The sequence below is a fragment of the Ornithodoros turicata genome, chromosome 4, assembly GCF_037126465.1.
Source record: "Ornithodoros turicata isolate Travis chromosome 4, ASM3712646v1, whole genome shotgun sequence".
In the NCBI taxonomy this organism is placed as follows: Eukaryota; Metazoa; Arthropoda; class Arachnida; order Ixodida; family Argasidae; genus Ornithodoros; species Ornithodoros turicata.
In genome coordinates, this window is record NC_088204.1 from 25,010,187 (window position 1) to 25,027,621 (window position 17,435).

The 17,435-nt window shown below is 45.2% G+C and overlaps 1 protein-coding gene across 3 annotated transcripts in view; it reads right to left on the reverse strand.

Moving 5' to 3' along the window:
* The window catches only part of LOC135391338 (uncharacterized), a 40,361-nt gene extending 22,926 nt beyond the window's left edge, over positions 1-17,435 (reverse strand). The window contains exon 1 of one of the 3 annotated variants that reach the window (XM_064621582.1): positions 17,344-17,435. The gene's annotated coding sequence lies outside the window, so the exon portion shown is untranslated. Of the gene's footprint in view, positions 1-3,769; positions 3,837-6,938; positions 7,172-17,343 lie in introns of those variants that run through there. The other 2 variants (XM_064621581.1, XM_064621583.1) reach the window with 2 other exon arrangements.

Consider the following 17,435-nt stretch of genomic DNA (forward strand, 5'->3'; position numbering starts at 1 on the left):
CTCCAAGCGTAGCTTCACAGGAAACTTCTTCCTCTGAATTGGTGATTTAGGAAATCCTATGGACCGCGAGCGAAAGATACTCTAATATCTTATCTGACCCACCGCGGTCGGGTTCAAACGACTGCTTATCCCCTCTAATTGGGTACCAGATAAGAAGATTCGGGGCCGAACGTCGAACAGGAACACTCGAGAAAAGAAGACACCGGTCGGATTGTGCCCGTGATAAAAGGGAAGAAAATTGAGTTTAAGTTTGAAGGGGAAAAAGGGAAGAAATTGAAATTGTTACCTGACGAATTCTGCTACTCCAATAAAGAACATCCAAAGAAAGTACTTTTGGTCAGTACAATAGTTTCATTTAAACCGAGGCAGGGGTGGAAACCCAGCTGACATGGTGTGACTTGCAAATGTATAATGATCGGGAGAATAAGTGTGAGTGATTTGGATTTATCTGGCGCAAGGATAACTAAGATTAAGTTGCGCCAAAGTAGTTAAGACAGGATAAGTGGCAGAATACCATGAGATTGCTTGAGAGCTTAATCAGTCTTGCTGAAAAATAAGGCGCAACACATTAGATGCTATACACTCTAAGAAAAAAAAGGAGTAAAACGGGGAGTAAGTGCAGCTTCTACTCCCCTAGACTGCAATTACTCCCCATTTTAGTCCCCTAACCCGTCATTTAGTTCCGACATTTACTCCACAAGACTGCTAATTGTCACTGAACTTCGCGAATGGTCTCCTGAATGCAACAATCTACGTAAATATGTGCCCTAGGTCAATTTGATGGCATAAGGCTGTATAACTCAGCAAACGTAGCAATTTTCCAGCCACACAGTAAGAAACAGTTAGCGCGTCTTTCTTCGCAACTTGTGCCCTATGTATGGCGGAAGATTTTATATCACTCGATATATCACGGTTGACGGTTTGCTTCAAAGTATTTTCATGCATGCACACGAATTATGCACCTGGGACTCTTACAACAGCGCGTGAAATGCAGTCTCCACTCTTTGACATTCATTTACTCCCGTGCATTTACTCCCGAAAGGGACTATTTTTTGTGGCAATGCATTTTGTCCCCAAAATGTGTGTTTTTTTCTTAGAGTGTACAGGGCTCTAACGTGTCCAGAAATTATATTTAAAGCGAGCGATAAAAGAAAAGCAAGTGGTACTTTTCTGCTACTTGAGTCAGAAACAGGTACGGCTTCACTACTAGCACCTGTTTCTTAGTCAAGCAGCTGAAAAGTAGCGCTGGTTTCTCTTTTATCGCTCGCTTTAAATAAAATTTCTGTACACGTTAGAGCAAACACCGTGTACAACGACCAGTGGTTTCACTGTGGACCGTTTTGTAACACAAAAATCAAAGCACGGAAAACGCATTGTTATAGTTTTGCCTCGAATATTTACGCCTCTCGTTCCAGAGCTCCTAGTCTTTGGAAGGGGGTTTCTGGAACGCCTAGTCATTTTTAGAATACACGACAAGCAGTTGATAAGCTCTGCTGTTTCGTTAGGAGACAATGGCTCTCACAATGATGAATCCCGTACTTTTTTTAGCATTATTCTGGTGGACGCAGTTTCCTGGTAAACACATTCTGTCAGGACGCTAACAACGGTTATCTGGCGACGATATTGCTGCTTTTTGTTCTTCGGTGCAGAATGTGCCCAAGCAGCACAATGAACTGAATGTCGAGTGCAATGGGGGTGGCCGGGTTGATGGAAAGCCTTGAACAGACCCGTGAAAGTAAAGAACATTGATAAGACACATACCGTCCACCCCCATTGCACTCGACTTTCAGTACATTGTGCTGCTTGGGTGTCCTTACTAAATTGCTGTATACAGGGTCACGGGATCGTCGATAATTGCTATCGTTATTATCCGCGATACAAACTGAATGTTTCACCGAGCCACATGTGAATAGCACCGTGTTGGCTGAAAGCACGTTTATTGTGGGTTTGGCTAACAAACTATACTAAGTCGTCACCTGGAAAGTAGCACTAAACTTCATTCTAAGCTTAATTCTAAACATGGGTTAATCACTTTATCCTCATTGTATTTAACCTTGTATATTGTTAATTTGTATTGTTACTTTGTCATTTTGTACTGTTGCTGTACGGAGTACATTGGGAGGGGAGCCTTAGTCAAGCCTCCTCGGCTTTTTGCTTCCTCTTCCAACCGAAAAGAAAATAAATATTGAAATTAAAACTAAACAGAAAAATAACAATAACTTTATTTGAATGATGATGAATATGAAGTTTCATCTCCAGGGGCGGTACTGAGTTACTCTACCCCACTCCTGGCGGTAATGTGGTGAACGAAACAAAAGTTTAGAAAACAATAACTCCGTGTCGCAGTTCGTTGACATAACACTCCTCCGTAGATATTTTCTTTACATGATATCAAGATGTCATCATTCAACTACAACCCACTTGATGCGCCGCAGCATTGCATAGCCTCCGCTGGCTCTGTTGAATGGATATCAGCTGGAATTCATTGAACGTGACTGCAGTTATCGGCCCTCGTCAGAACCTTGTGCAACATCGCCGTGGTCATCAAATGACGCTTTAGTCTCACGTTATTCGCTACGACAGTTTATCATCTTGTTTTTCATCAACAGCTTTTATTATACTGTAAATACGCGACACTATCATACGTATCAACGTGTAGACAAGAATATAAAAGAGTTGTAGTGCGCTCGTCACCGGTAGCGAGTTCCTTACCCCTGTATATAACCCTAAACACGCACCAACTATTGGCCTAAAAATTAAAGAAAGTTGTAGGTTCCCAAATATTTAATATCTCAAAATTCCTGACGAAGTTTTCAAATGTATTAGTTCCTCCTAAAAGCCTAATGACTTATATGTGTATAAGTTAAGTATGTGTTAGTTCGTTGAATCTGTACAGCAAGCTTGTCAAAACTGTTTCCCAGTATCTTGCAGCTCACTGGTATGACCAAAAACCTGTAGGCCGGTTTCACGTCAGTTCAGGCAGGGAGGTCCCATCGACCTCCTGGATTTTCATGATTTTTTTTATATTTAAAAGCTCATCGTACATGATGACCAACAGCGATAAAATGAATAATTTCTACGGAATAGTTTTCGCGCAAAAAATCGAGAAAATCCGGCCCTGAATTCCAGTGTTTCAGTTTTGTTGTGTTTGCACGCGTACATCTCCCGAGTTTTAAAAGATATTGTTGTGAAATGTTTTTATGCTTTAGTATGCCTAAAGGCCAGGAGCCCGAGTGCAAATTTTGGCGCGCAGGTGCAACGCTCTGTGCTATAAAAAATGACGAACATGCTCTCTCGCGCAGTTTTGTTCAAACTTCGACGCATGATTTCTCTGGCTGTAAATGTTCCTCATTACCATATTTGGTATCAATTCACTCAGATTTGAATGCTCTTTCATATGATATGTATACCGTGTATACCGTATCCTACAGGTATCTGCTGAAAGTGGCAAATGTTAAGGTAGATTTCGATAAAAACAACGATTTTGAGCGTCCGTTTCTCGAAAAGTCGCCCTTTTATTTCATTTACATTTTGCCAGGACATGGTCCGATGCTAGTCCTTTCATCTTACGTAACAAAATTATGCTTCAAAAGCGTACACTGGCGATTAGCGCGTTAAAACGAGGCCCTCTGCGTGCGGAGCCTCCTGTCGATGTCGTACAAGAAAGGGACAACTTTGTGTAATCAGAAGTGGTAGTTTACGTCGATATATGTACAAGACTGAGAAAAAGCAGTATTTTGCAATGACAGCGACAAATGATTTCACTCACTTTAAAACGTCACTCTTCTGCATTCACTGTCCACGGTACTATAGCTATGAATGTTTCTCGGCCTCGACTTTCCGATGTCTTGCTTTGCCACGCATGCGAACCTTGTATGCCACTTTGATGCGGTATACATTTACCCATTCCTTTTTCTTTCCAAAAGAAGTCACGTCCTCAGCCCGTACATGGAGTAAATGGACGCGCGTTAGGTGTCTTCACAAGCACGTTATCATATCTTGTGACTCTAAGATAACATCTTGCTCGAGCGAACACAAGTTACGTGTAGCGGCATGGTGGTTGATTATTCGACCTATCCTGTCGTGGCCTGTATCTGAACATCCATGTCGCGCTCGCGAAAGTTGATTTGGAGAGCTCAATAGAGCCTATGCCGATTTTTAAAATGGCTCGCCGCTCCTTCTGACACGTAAATCATTAGCAGCAAGAGGAACATTCTCGTCAAGCCATTCTTCAATAGCTATCACGCACACGCAATGAAGGACTAGTCCATATCATCCCGTACTTGCGTCATTCTAGTGCATAGTATTTGCAAAAACAAGCAAAGGACACTGCATTATGCGTATGATTCGACCCTCTATAACATTCTCAAAGCCACTTTCCATTGCTCCTGACTCCTCACGTACACTCTTAAAAATGAACTTCCTTCCTTCCTTATTATGGGTTTAGAGTGGTCAGCCAGACGGTATGGCTTGCACACACATAGCACGCCCCTGTAGGAGGAGGAGGAGGAGTGTCGTTGGGAGGAACCCGAGAGGTCTGCCTGCCTGATTAGGCGGCATGTTTCTCGGGAAGGGAAAGATGGTGGAGAGGAGGAAAGGGTGAAGTGGAAGACCGAGCGGAATCCGTTGGGGGGGGAGGATAGCTGCGTCCATGGGCCGACTTCAGGGGAACTGTGCCGGCATACACTATTACACATCTGAGGGAAACCCAGGAAAAACCCCAGACGGCACAGCCGGCCCGCGGATTCGAACCGCGAAGAGATTCGAAGAGATTCGAACCGCGGACCTCCCAGTCTCCAAGCGCACGCGTTACCGCTGCGCCACCGGAGCTGGTATTTCATTGACCATATTCATTATTGCGCGCAATGACAAGCATCCCGAATGACAACGTTCTCGCCCTAGATTTGTTGAAAACGGAAGGCGGAGCTTATTCTGTGTCGTGCATAATGGCACAAAATAGGCTCCGCCTCCCGCGTTTTCAACAAATCTAGGGCGAGAACGTTGTCATTCGGGATGATGGTTGGCTAGGAACGTGCTATGTGGTGAAGTTCACTTCTAAAAGTATTTTCAAAAACACGTTCGCAAAGCTTGGTGAGAGGAGTAAGGATTGGGAGGAGTTTGCCGACGGCGTCCTCTACATCCACAAAAACTTGGTAGTGTAACGGTAACGCGCTTGGGCGCGTGCGTCCTGGATTTAATTTGGTCTCGTGCTGTTGGGGTGTCAAACTGACAGTTCTTGTATGTTTGTGCCGTGTCATCTCTTATAAATGTGTGTGATCAGCGCTAGAAACGCGTACGTCACTTCTGGAAATACTAGGCCGGGATCTACGCGCTGAATCACCGGGACGGGACGGGCTCTGTTCACTGGGCCATCAGGCCGGGATGTGCCGCATAAAAACTTGAAGGTCCGGGCACGGGCCATTTTGCCATGCGCCCGGGCCGGGTCGGGCCCGGAAAAGTCGGCCCGTGCAGGGCTCTATATTGCATTGCGAACTAGCTCTATAGATCAAGGGTTCTCAACCCGTAGGGGTGGGTTACAGGTGGTGGGTGACACCATGTAACATTCGCCTGCAATTGGCCGTTGCCGCACTCTGTGTAGTGTATCAATCACAGGACATCTCCCTCACCGCCCCGCCGGTATGTCATGATGGCTCCTGGGCGCGAACGGTCTAGCAGTAACAGGCGCTCACCACAAACAATAGTTTCGAGAAACACGGAAGAAGCGAATACCTCCAATTTTTCACGGGTTTATTGCTTTGGAGTTAATATAGGAGAGAGGGGATAAAGCAGTGTTGAACGGCAAAAAGGGGTGCATGGAGCAAAAAAGGTTGAGAATCACTCCTCTATGTGGTTCCGAGAACACTTTGGTAGGAACATATTAAATGCCCACCAGAACACAGACCTCGATGGTGGTAGTGGTGGTGAAAGAAAGGGCTCGCCGTTGTCGGCCTCACAGAGGTGGGCAACGTCACGACTGACGCCCTGGGGGCAAAACAGAACTTCACCGCATAGCACGTAGTGCGCCAATCATTGCCGCGAACGACAGGGTTATTGCTTTTGATTCGAGGAGAGAGGGAGGCGTACGCCAATTACCATATACCCAAATTGACACAAGAAGGCGTATGCCCCCTTCTCTCCTCGAATCGGAAGCGATAACCCTATCATTCGTGGCAATGGTGCTATGTGGTGAAGTTCTGTTTTTAGAGTGTGGCTACTGGTCCCGAGGTTGCGGGTTTGAAACCGGCCAGCAATTCTGTAGCAGGGTACAAGTTATAGTGCCTGAATAGCAGCACTCTCAGAGGCAGATAGTATTAGGGGGCCTACATAAGCGACTCGGTCTTATGGTGGTGTCAGCCTTTGACACACCACTTGCCGCCGCTCGCCATGCATCTTAGTCCCCATTCCCTAGACGGCGTGGTGTGGTGAGCATACTCTCTTAGAAACGAACTTCACCGCATAGCACGGTTCTAGTCAACCATCATCTCGAAGGATATCGTACACCTATTTTTGTGACACTTACGCTGTACATAATTTTCACAAAAACGGCGTATACACGCCTCCCGTTTTCAGCAAATCAGAGCAGATAACGATATAATTCGAGATGATGGTTTGCTAGGAGCGTGCTATGCGGTGAAGTTCGTTTCTGCAGCACCTTTCGCGATTCTGTAAAAGCAGGGGACCAACATGGCGGCCGCCTGAGGGACATCGACTGGAGATGTCACCACCCTAAAGACGGAGTCGCGTATGACGCCATCTTTGGCGAGGACCGTTTAATACAGTGTGCAGTGGCAAAATCAATCCACAGACCGATGGATGGTCGCAGTTGTCTCGCGACGTAAAGCGACCTGCCAGTACCAAACGGAAACACTCTTTGTTGTTTCGTCCCGCCTGGCTAGTCTCTTGTTTTCTATCAAGGAGGATATGCGATTTCCACATACCTGAACAAATCAGGGATGCTTCACCGAAGGAGTGCAGGTACCAACTTCAAACCCACGCAAGCGGCACAATGTAGAGCAAGTGCATAAGGGCGAACAGGTAGCGCTGGACGTTGTTTCACCTGTGCAGCCCCGCGAGGTGACGCGTCGCACTGAGAAGACTCATGCCAGCCACACACCCCCTTGCATCTGAACTTTCGCTGTCGGTTCCAGATAAAACGTTTCAACACCTGGTGTAAACAGCGCAACCCTGTGTTTAAGTTATCCGCCTATCTGATAGTCGCCACGCAGTCTCAGATTGTGTTACAGTTCCTGCCTGCTCCGTTGTAGCTGATACGTATAGGACAACAACCCTGGGAAAGAAAGGCCAAGATATGCAAGTATCCAGTTCACTCGCAGTGACGCGGTTCGCCCCACGCAATGACACGGTGGCAGAAGGGCAAAACGCGAAGAAAGAATTTTGCTCGTATTTTCCGTTTGTTCGGACGCATAGAGCCAAGCCTTCCTTTGTGGTAAGTATGGCTGGCGGCATGACCAGTGCCATGACCGGCGGGGCTGCGTGACGAAATTGGGAGTAATTTAAAACGCTTATAATTTCAAAAGTGTTCAAGATGTCGCAATGAATGATGCAGCGTTGTATACATAACAGATAAAGGTTTCGGCTAAACTACGGGAACGACACTTCTACCAGCGGCAGGAGCGGGGAGGCGGCGCTTGTGACAATGCCAAATATCGGGTTAGGCCACGTTAGGTTAGTTAGGTTGGGTTCCCCTAGTGCCCCAGGGGTCGTGGGGTTCGGGGACGGGGTCACAGCGCAATCAAATTTGCGAAACAGCCCAGCCCGCGTGTTGTCGGCATGTCCCCTTGCCTTGTTTCTTTCTTTCTCAGCTCGCGCGCTGCTGAACGCATGAGCTGCGCCGGTCTACGTCATGCGTCACATGACTGGCCCTGACAGAGGCATATGTGACGTCACAGAGTACCCTCCTCATTCTCCGACACGCTCTTTTGAAGAGTGGAGGGTTTTTCAAAAGCCTGTTACGCGCGCTGCAGGACACTTGAGCTCGTCGTTCTCTTGCAGGTGCTCAATTTATTCGTTGCTGAACACGACACGCAGCCAACAACAAACAAAAAATCATTGAGGCCCACTTGAGGTTCCTTTAAGACGGCTTGCTCGCTCACATTCGTTATGCTTAACTCTTCCTTCCCCTCTGAGCACAACATCGGGCATCCGCATGGACGACATTATCGGATGGGATGTCCACGGACGAGGGCGTGCACCGAGAAAATATCGCGGAAAAACAAGACCATCCGAAAGAGTCCGTTTCTTATCTTCACTTTGCGTATTCTGTGTTAGCACTGCGAAGCAGCTGTGGGTCGAGCGGTGTCCAGAAGTGGAAAGACGACAGTCGGAAGGAGTACGTGGGACACAGGGGGTGGGGGGTTTCTGCTTTTTTCTGAGTGGGGGACTCTGAGTTCCTGCTCCGCTCTGAGGAAGAACTCTCGGTTCCTGCTTCGCAGCGAGAGAGGAACTCTGGGTTACTGAGGAGGAAACTCCGCGTTCCTGCTCCTCTCTGAGGAGAGGCGGGAAAATTACTTTTATTTTTTAATGCACTGCCAATCCTCGTTACTTTTATATAAAGTAATGAATTAGTAATGTCATTACGTTCATCAAGCAATGGCATTACTCTGGCATTACACATTTACGTGTTTTGGGACATAACCCTCAAACGTGCCACGCATAAGTTTTCTTCCGCGTTTTTTTTTTTTTTTTTTATAGGCAATAGCCACCCAAATATCCCCCAAATCGGTGCTCCCTGCAGAAACGAGACTGGTATAGGCAAAAACTTTAAATAAGATTTATTTCAGCGTAGTTGCAGTTGATGCTCAAAGTTGTCATCCGCTAGCCTTGCCTGCTTCAGCGACAGGACATCTGTTACCATATACTAAACACTCGTTCAGCGGAAGCGGATGACGGGATTCCCGTGTTGTACTGCACGAACGGCCTCTTGATCGCCGGGAACTCATTTAGCGATTCTAGGGTACGACCCAAACCTTGTGCTTCATTCTCCGTGTAATCCTTCATATTGGGTGACCTGCCTACACACGAGAGGTTCTGCCTACCCAGATCATTATATGCGATATAAATTCTCCCTCGCGGCTCAGTTGGATACTTGAATTGCTAAAAGGTTCTCGCGACGAACGGGCTTCAGGCTGGGGACCAGTGGCGGCTATACACTTCCTGGTTGGCCTATCGAACTTCAAACAGATGCTTACCTAGAGACGCTTTTTGAGCTTTAAGATTCTGACACTACAGTCGAATACGTCTTCTTCGACGGGGCACATAATTTACGCTTAGCCGTGAAATTTCTCCCATCGTAACTATAACTGGTGCGAAATACGCCCTAAATTTGGCCCATATAGAAGGGACAATTAACTCTCCACCCCCGGCTCGATGATGCCTTTTCACTATGCCCAGCTTAGTCTGCCCTGGCAGAAAAACAACCTCTGGCAGCACAAGACAAACAAACACATAAGAATGTTATATTTGCTTATACTAACGTTATTGACAAAGGCGAAATGGTGCTGACATGCTGGTGCATGACTGCGGAATAAACCCGAGGCAAGAAGTACAGACAAATTCTCGTTGTCTGGAGAATTTGTCTTTACTCCTCGTCTTGGGTTTATTTCGCAGTAAAGTTGTTATTCTTGTTGTTGTTGTTGTTTCATTCTTTATGTACACCTGAAGAAGCCCAGGATTGCTCTGGGGAAAACCGTGTGTCTTAATAAATGTACTAGATAGCTTCAGTGGTGCGTTTTGTTTTCGTTTGCCGACGGTACTTTGACACGGACTCCATTTTCTTCATGCTCCTAACTTCTTTGTCCAGGAAAGTGTTGCGTGTTCGCTCCAAAATATATAGTTCCGTTTTTAATAATTCCGAGCACCAATAGTGTTTTCTGATTACCCGCACCTGCACGCGTTCCAGCTGGTGAATATTCTGAACAAGGACATTGTAATTTTATGCTATTGTAGATTTCATTTTGTCGTTCTTATACCTCCAACTTTAGCGACGTTCTTCCATTGCTTGTTATTGAATGCTGGCATTCAACAAGCTAGTAGTACACACGCAGGCTACATTGGCTACACCAAGTAGTGCGTCTCCGAAACTCACTTCCTTCAGTTCTTACATGAAGTGTTTTTTTTTTTGTTTTTTTTTTAATAGCGAGCGATAAGCAGTAGTTAAGATGTGACTCATAACAGCAGGCGCATTATCGCAGAAGCTCTTGCCACTTGTAAAAGTACACCAGCTAAGGGGTACGGAACGGGGGGAATAGATAGGCAACATAATGTTAGGTAGAGATAGCACATAGCACGTGGAGATGCTGCATCTGTTGTAGCCGCATTACTTGAAGAACGTAATTTATATCGCATGAAATACATTGCGGTGTAGTATCGTAACCATATTTGATGAGGCAGTCGTCAGTATAAGGCACGGTACTTGTGGTAAAGCACTGCGCGATCCTATACATCTATCAGCCGGCCAGTGTCCGAAGCGAAGAAGGTTTACCTGGGCACACTCAGCCGCCCTTCCGCTTCTCTTCCCTACTCATGATCCTGTCCCGATGCGATGTGAAAGAATACGGATCACAAACCCTGACCCCAAGTCAGGTCCGAGAATCCTTGCACTGCTCACGAATCCGACGTGGGCTCTAACTTGAGAGCCACAAAAGCGTTTTCCGAAACTGCCTTGAAAATGGTGTGAGGAAATGTAATCTCCAACGATTTGCTCTCCCTTGCCTCAGAGTCACAATCCTGTCATACTTGTGCCCGAACGCCGTCTTTATATGATAGCCGATCTCGAACGCGAGGAACCCGCCTGCACGCGGCTAGATTGCAAAGGATAGCCATTGTACACCATCCGATTAAATCTGCCCGTACTTTACAATCAGTGATTTATCGAGACACCTCACTCTAAAACCCCCAAATGTTCGTCGACAGGTTGTGGGTTCGATTTCGGTCGAGGACGCTATCAACTTGGTGGCAGGGTCAGTGGCGTAGCCAGACCTCCAAGGTAGATGGGGCTTGATACGAAAACTCGCCCCCCAACCCCCACCCCGCTGATCCTGGGTGACATACTTGTGCACACTGCAAAATGCGGATGCAAATAAAATAAAAAAAATGGAACGAAAATAATTTATTTGGACGTTCACAATACGATTACATGTATAGGCTGTCATGACCAGGTCTGGCTACCGGAAACGAGAAACGGTAATTACCGAAATTCAACAGGAAACGAAAATGGAAACGGAAACAAAATTGTTTTAGTTTCCACTACCAGAAACCGAAACAGAAACGAAATTCAAAAGTGGTAACGTTAACGGAAACCAAATTCGCAGGACGTTCCCTAAGTGTTTTCGCGTTAATATGAAAATTATATATATCCGCACTATTCTTCCAGTCATCATTCATTCATTCATCGACGCGAAAATTTTGGATGACGTGTTATTTTTGCACACGAGCGGATACTTTTGAAACTTAAAGGCATGTATTTCCGCAACCTAGAGAGGCATCTACTTGCGGTGTATAAGATTCGTGACGAACTTTGCATTAAAGTCTTTAGTCTTTGTGTTTGGTGTGGCTGTTCTTTTGCATCCATTATGTAACTAGAATATCTGACATGAAAAAGCCAAAACCAGACAGTACGAGTTCCGGATGAGGAACAGAAATCAGTACCGAAATTACCTCGGAAACGGAAACGAAATTCTTAAAAGGAAACGCAAACAGAAACCGCTACCGAAAATGAAACTGAAACGGGAACGAAAAGCTGAGTTTTTCAGTTACCGGAAACGGAAACAATAATATTTTCGGTAACAAACCCTGGTCATGACCAATGAGGTGGTGTCACGAGATTGGAAGTATTTTGAAAGCTAATAGTTTGCAAACTATTCAAGAATGCTGCTTAGATAGACGCCATGAACTGCGAGGACTTTCGCGATCGTCACACTGCCCCCCCCCCTTCCCCCATATATTATGTTCTCCTCGGATTTGCACGATTTGCGTGGTTCGGTCCGTGGCAGGTAGGGGGGGCTCGAGCCCCCCCTAGCCCCCCCGTGGCTACGCCACTGGGCAGGGTACAACTGACTTAGACACGCAGTCTTTTCAAGGGAGGTTAAATACGGTTTGCCTTGGGCCGTGCTTTAGGCGCACGTGAAAGAAGCATCAGGTGGAGAAAATTAATCCACAGACCGACCACTATTGCATCGCTCATGAACATAGTTATGTCACGACGCGAAGTAAGAAATTATCAATTGCAAGAGAAACACATATATATATATATATATATATATATATCAGTGATGGCCAATAGTTAACTACATGTAGTTAAACTACTAGTTAAACTACCCGATGGTAGTTAAAAAGTAGTTATCAACTACTTGCAGAAATGTAGTGTGCAACTACTAGTTAAACTACTATTTGAAGTAGTTAACTACAGTAGTTAGGTTACTGAAGGCGCCAACTACTTCCGATTTTGCCGCAACCTTTACGGCACGATTGTGCGTCCGACTTTTACCTTGAGCTACTTGTTTGATGAGAACGGAGGTGCAGAGCAATTGTGTCGTGCATGTGTACTAAATCTTCACTTTTAATGCTTTAAAACAGGTTGCTTTAAAACAATGTTTAAAACAGGTTGTTGAACGTACACCATAGCTGATCTGTTCTGTTTCCCACCACTGTACTACCGCACATGCTTGATCTGTTGTTTTTTGTAACGTCCGCAGTTTGATTCCAAAGCGTAGGGATTTGTGTAGTTTGTTGCAATCCTGTGAATGTGACCCTGTTGCACTTACTGAAACTTGGTTATCGCCAGTTATAAGAGACAGTGAGCTGTTACCAGAGTGTCCTGGCTTTACCTTCTATCGCTGTGATGCATTCATCCCAGAATTACACAAATCACTACATCATATATTTCACAAATTCTCAAATTCAAAGGTTATTCTTCTTGGTGATTTCAACTACCCCTCAATTAATTGGAGATCCACCTCAGCCTCTGGCAGTGAAGAACGTTCTTTCATTGATTTGTGTCATGTGTTTGACCTTCATCAGGTGGTTCATGAACCCACCCGTGTAACTCCCACATCATCAAACATCCTAGACCTAATCCTCACTAACGACCCAGATATAGTAGGTTCTGTATTTTCTCCATGCGCCTTGAGTGACGACAAAGTACTACACTTTACAATATCTGTCCCCAGCGTGCCCCGTCGTTCCTCGTGCAAACGCATAAGATTATGCGATAAGGGTAACTACGACCAAATAAATTCTGAATTATCCAATTACTTGGCTAACTTTCTTGCGAATTTTGTAGTACGGACAGTCGAGGAAAACTGGTATTTATACAAATCCAAGATTAATTCACTTATTGAAGCCTATATACCCTCCATTCTCATCAAGACACCTTGTCATGCCCCATGGTACAATCATGAAATCAAACTGCTCGCCCGTAAAAAGAAACGTCTGTACAGGCTTGCTAAGCGCTCTAAGTCTGCATCACCACTGCTAAAATATCAAGAGTGCGCCCGGAAATACAAATCATTGGTGACTTCTTCGAAACGCATGTTCTATAGCGAGGGCCTCGTTAACCTCTTGAAGCACAGCCCCAAAGGATTCTACAAAGTTATAAACCCAAAATCTCCATCGGTAAACATCCAACTGAAAGATCGTGATGGTAATTTTGTTAGAGATAACCAATGTTCTCTTATCTTCAATAACGCATTTGCAAGCGTGTTCACCAACGAAGACACAACTCCCCCTGCCGCGCCTCCCACATCCATCTTCAATAGCATGTCACCGATAGCGATATCTCCTGCTGGTATTGAAAAGATTATCTCTTCCATCAAGGTTTCCTCCTCTGCTGGTTTCGATGGAACAAACAGCAAAATTCTTAAAAACACAAAGGCTCACTCGAGCAGATTTCTTGCTGCAATATTCCAACAGTCACTTTATAGTTCATAGATGGGTAGAAATCCAGCGAACCGGTAGAGATGCAGGAAGGGAGTTGTCTCAGGACAGAAGCCGCCGATATTTCGAACAGAGACTGTTTTTCTTCTGGGCACCGTCCTCATCATTGGCATGGTTTAAAGGGACAATTCGCATGAACCTTTAAACACGTCACACCTAACCCTTTAAATACCATGCCAATGATGAGGACTGTGCCCAGAAAAAGAACAGTCTCTGTTCGAAATATCTGCGGCTTCTGTCCTGAGGCAACTCCCTTCCTACTTAATAGTCCAGTTTTGCCAGAAGACTGGCGTCGGGGAATGATAATACCAGTGCATAAAAGTGGTGTCACTCATTCACCGTTGAACTATAGACCAATCTCCATTACCAGCGTCCCCTGCAAAATCATGGAACACATTATATATTCGCAGGTAATCAACTTCCTAGAGTCAAATGCTTACTTTTCCCCCTGCCAGCATGGCTTCCGTAAAAATTTCTCGTGTGAAACACAACTAGCTGGTTTTATCCACGACCTCCACTCAAATATGGACAGGACAATTCTACTCAAACAGATGCCGTGTTCCTGGACTTTGCTAAAGCCTTTGATTCTGTAGCGCACGCTAGATTAAGGGTAAAACGCCTTGATGCACATGTTCTCTCCTGGATTCATATGTTCGTAACTGACCGCCTCCAGTCCACTTTCGTGAACAACCATTCCTCGTCCTTTTGTCACGTATCATCTGGTGTCCCCCAGGGTATGGCCTTTGGGGTATGTGAATAAATAAATAAATATTGCTTGTCTAGTGAAGCCTCATTTGCTGTGAAATAATTCTGCAATTTAGTTTATCGCGTAGGCACAGAAAGAATTTCGTCGCAAGCTTTGTATTTGACGATCGTAGCAATGGCTTGAGCCAAAGTTTATCATTGCTTGTGATTCATATTTAGGCGTCCAAGAACACTACAAGGGATTGGTGTTGATGGACAACGTTAAGTAGTTATAGATGTAGTTAAACTACATTGCAGTAGTTAAAGAAGTAGTTTTAACTACTCCCCTGAAAAGTAGTTGAACTACTAGTTAAACTACTCAATCGCAAAGTAGTTAGTAGTTATAGTTAAACTACTGTAGAAGTAGTTAGTGGCCATCACTGATATATATATACTACCTCATGCAGCAAGCAAAGACCTTGTAATGGTAATAATAATGGTGCCGTGATTTACACGTAAGGTTTGTCTCCGTAAAATACTGCAACGTGCTGTACGTGTCGCAGGGTAGGACTGCAGATAATTTCGACCACCTGGGGTTCTTTTGACGTGCGCTGGAAATCTCCGACACGCGATGCTGGATGTTTATACCTCCCCCACATTGCTACCGTCCTCGGCCCGGCTTGAACCCGCAACGACCTTGTACTGAGCAAGAGCTCGAAATGCCCTGATGAGCCATCCATCGGTACGATCGGTACCGTTGGGTTGGGTACCACAAAAAAAAGTCTCTTCTTCGTCTTCTACACACGAACGTCCAAAAATTTAATGGAACAAACCATACCCATTATTTCTCAACAGGCCAACAGAAGGAATGGCAGATACACTGAGCAACAGGATGCCCGAACGATAAAGGTAGAGTTGCGGGGGAGTAGTTGAAATCTATTTGCGTTACTTTTACTTGGAAGCGGTATAGCGATGTCGCGTTACTTTTTCGAATTTGTGGCGACGTTAGTATTACGCTACTTTTGTGTGGAGTGCCTCTCATGTTCTCTCTCTCTTGTCCATATATGAAGGTTGCCAATGTGCTCATCGCAAGGTTTTCCTTTTTATACACCTTCCCGTGAAGTACAGGTGGTACAGGTCAATATTCTCTCCTGCGGTATTTTTACGCACTTCCGGGGCTATATCACTGATTTTGTAGCAGTTCCGCTTTTGAGGCTTGAGACTTTGTATTTGTCCTTTCTATGTGTTCCAGCCTAAGAACATCAATTACCATCATGTTCCGATTTTATCGTGTTGCCGCTTACATCGAATTTTTTTCCCCGTCCCTCTTCGCTATAACGAAGATCTACTGTACCGTACACACTAAGATCTTCGCCTCTGTTTATACTTTCTTCCCTGTCTGGCTATTGACCAATGTGGTTTCAAATGCTACGATGTTGTTGGCTCAAAATCAAGTCAAACTTCCACTTCGGCAGTACCTGTATGTTCGGCTCATGGGCGTTCCCAGAGAGGGACAAAGGGGAGCGTCCCCCCTCTCTCTCTCTTCACCCCCACCACCTTGGAGCTCCAAGGTCACCTGCGAAAGTTGCGCTCTCTTTACTCACAGATTGTCATAGTCATAATAAACACTCGTGCAGTCAGCGGCATCCATCTCGAGGAAAAGAGGCGAAGAAGTTAAATGCTTTGCCCCCCCTCCGCAGGAACAATCCTGAGAGCGGTCATGGATGCGGGCTGATTCGGTCTGCAGACTGCATGCACGCGATGCTTGACGTTGCGATACACTTCGATGAAAGCTTTATGTGTAGTTTCATAAGAATGGGAACAAATAATAAAAAGTGAATCTCAATTGTATATTGAAATTCGGGAATTGATGTTTCAACGCCGTGTTTCAGGATTTTTTAAGCGCGGAATGGCGATCAACGAGGATAGTCTCTCAATCTGCTATCTCGCTTTTGCTCGAAATTCGTTAATTAAAGAGTCCTAATTAATGAATTTCAGGTTAATTATATAGTCATTTTCTAGTTACATACTCTCTTCCATAGGATGTCCGCCTGGCCGTAGTTAATTTACCTGCAAAACGACGAACATTGCTGCTCTTTTTTTATAAAAATTCCGTAAACTCGAAAAAAAAAAAAGGAGAAAAACACCCAGGATACCTGTCAGACTTCCTATCAGATTTCCTGTCTCAAGTCCATTGAGTAGCAGTTAATTGAGAAACACTATGGTTTATCAAGCTCATTTTACTTCGAAATTTTAAGCGCAAACACGTAGCTGCATATGTATGTGGAATTATTTTCCGTTTATTACATCCGATACGCGCGATAGCGCTATGGTAGCTATAATAGCACGTTGAAGGACACAAAAATCAAAATGACGCTGTATTTCCATGTATCCGCGAGCACAATCACTGCTTCAAAACACCAGCAATCGCTGCACAATGTACTGAAAGTCGAGTGCAATGCGGTGGACGGTATGTGTCTTATCAATGTTCCTTAGTTTCACGAGTCTGTTCAAGGCCTTTGCCTACCCATCCACCACCATTGCACTCGACTTGCAGTACATTTTGCTGCTTGGGGGATATAATAAGCAGCAGCCGAAGCAGTCGCAATCTCTGCCCAAACTACAAAATATCCGTAAATGTCCCCTTCCGTGTGTGCAAGCGCAGATGAAATCGACGACGACACATGGTGACATGCATAGCCTTACATTTATGGCTGGTGGGAAGTGTAGAACAGCAATACCACAGCGTCATTCTGTCAGCTGATTCACTCCGCGCCCCGCACAACAGCTTTGCGCGA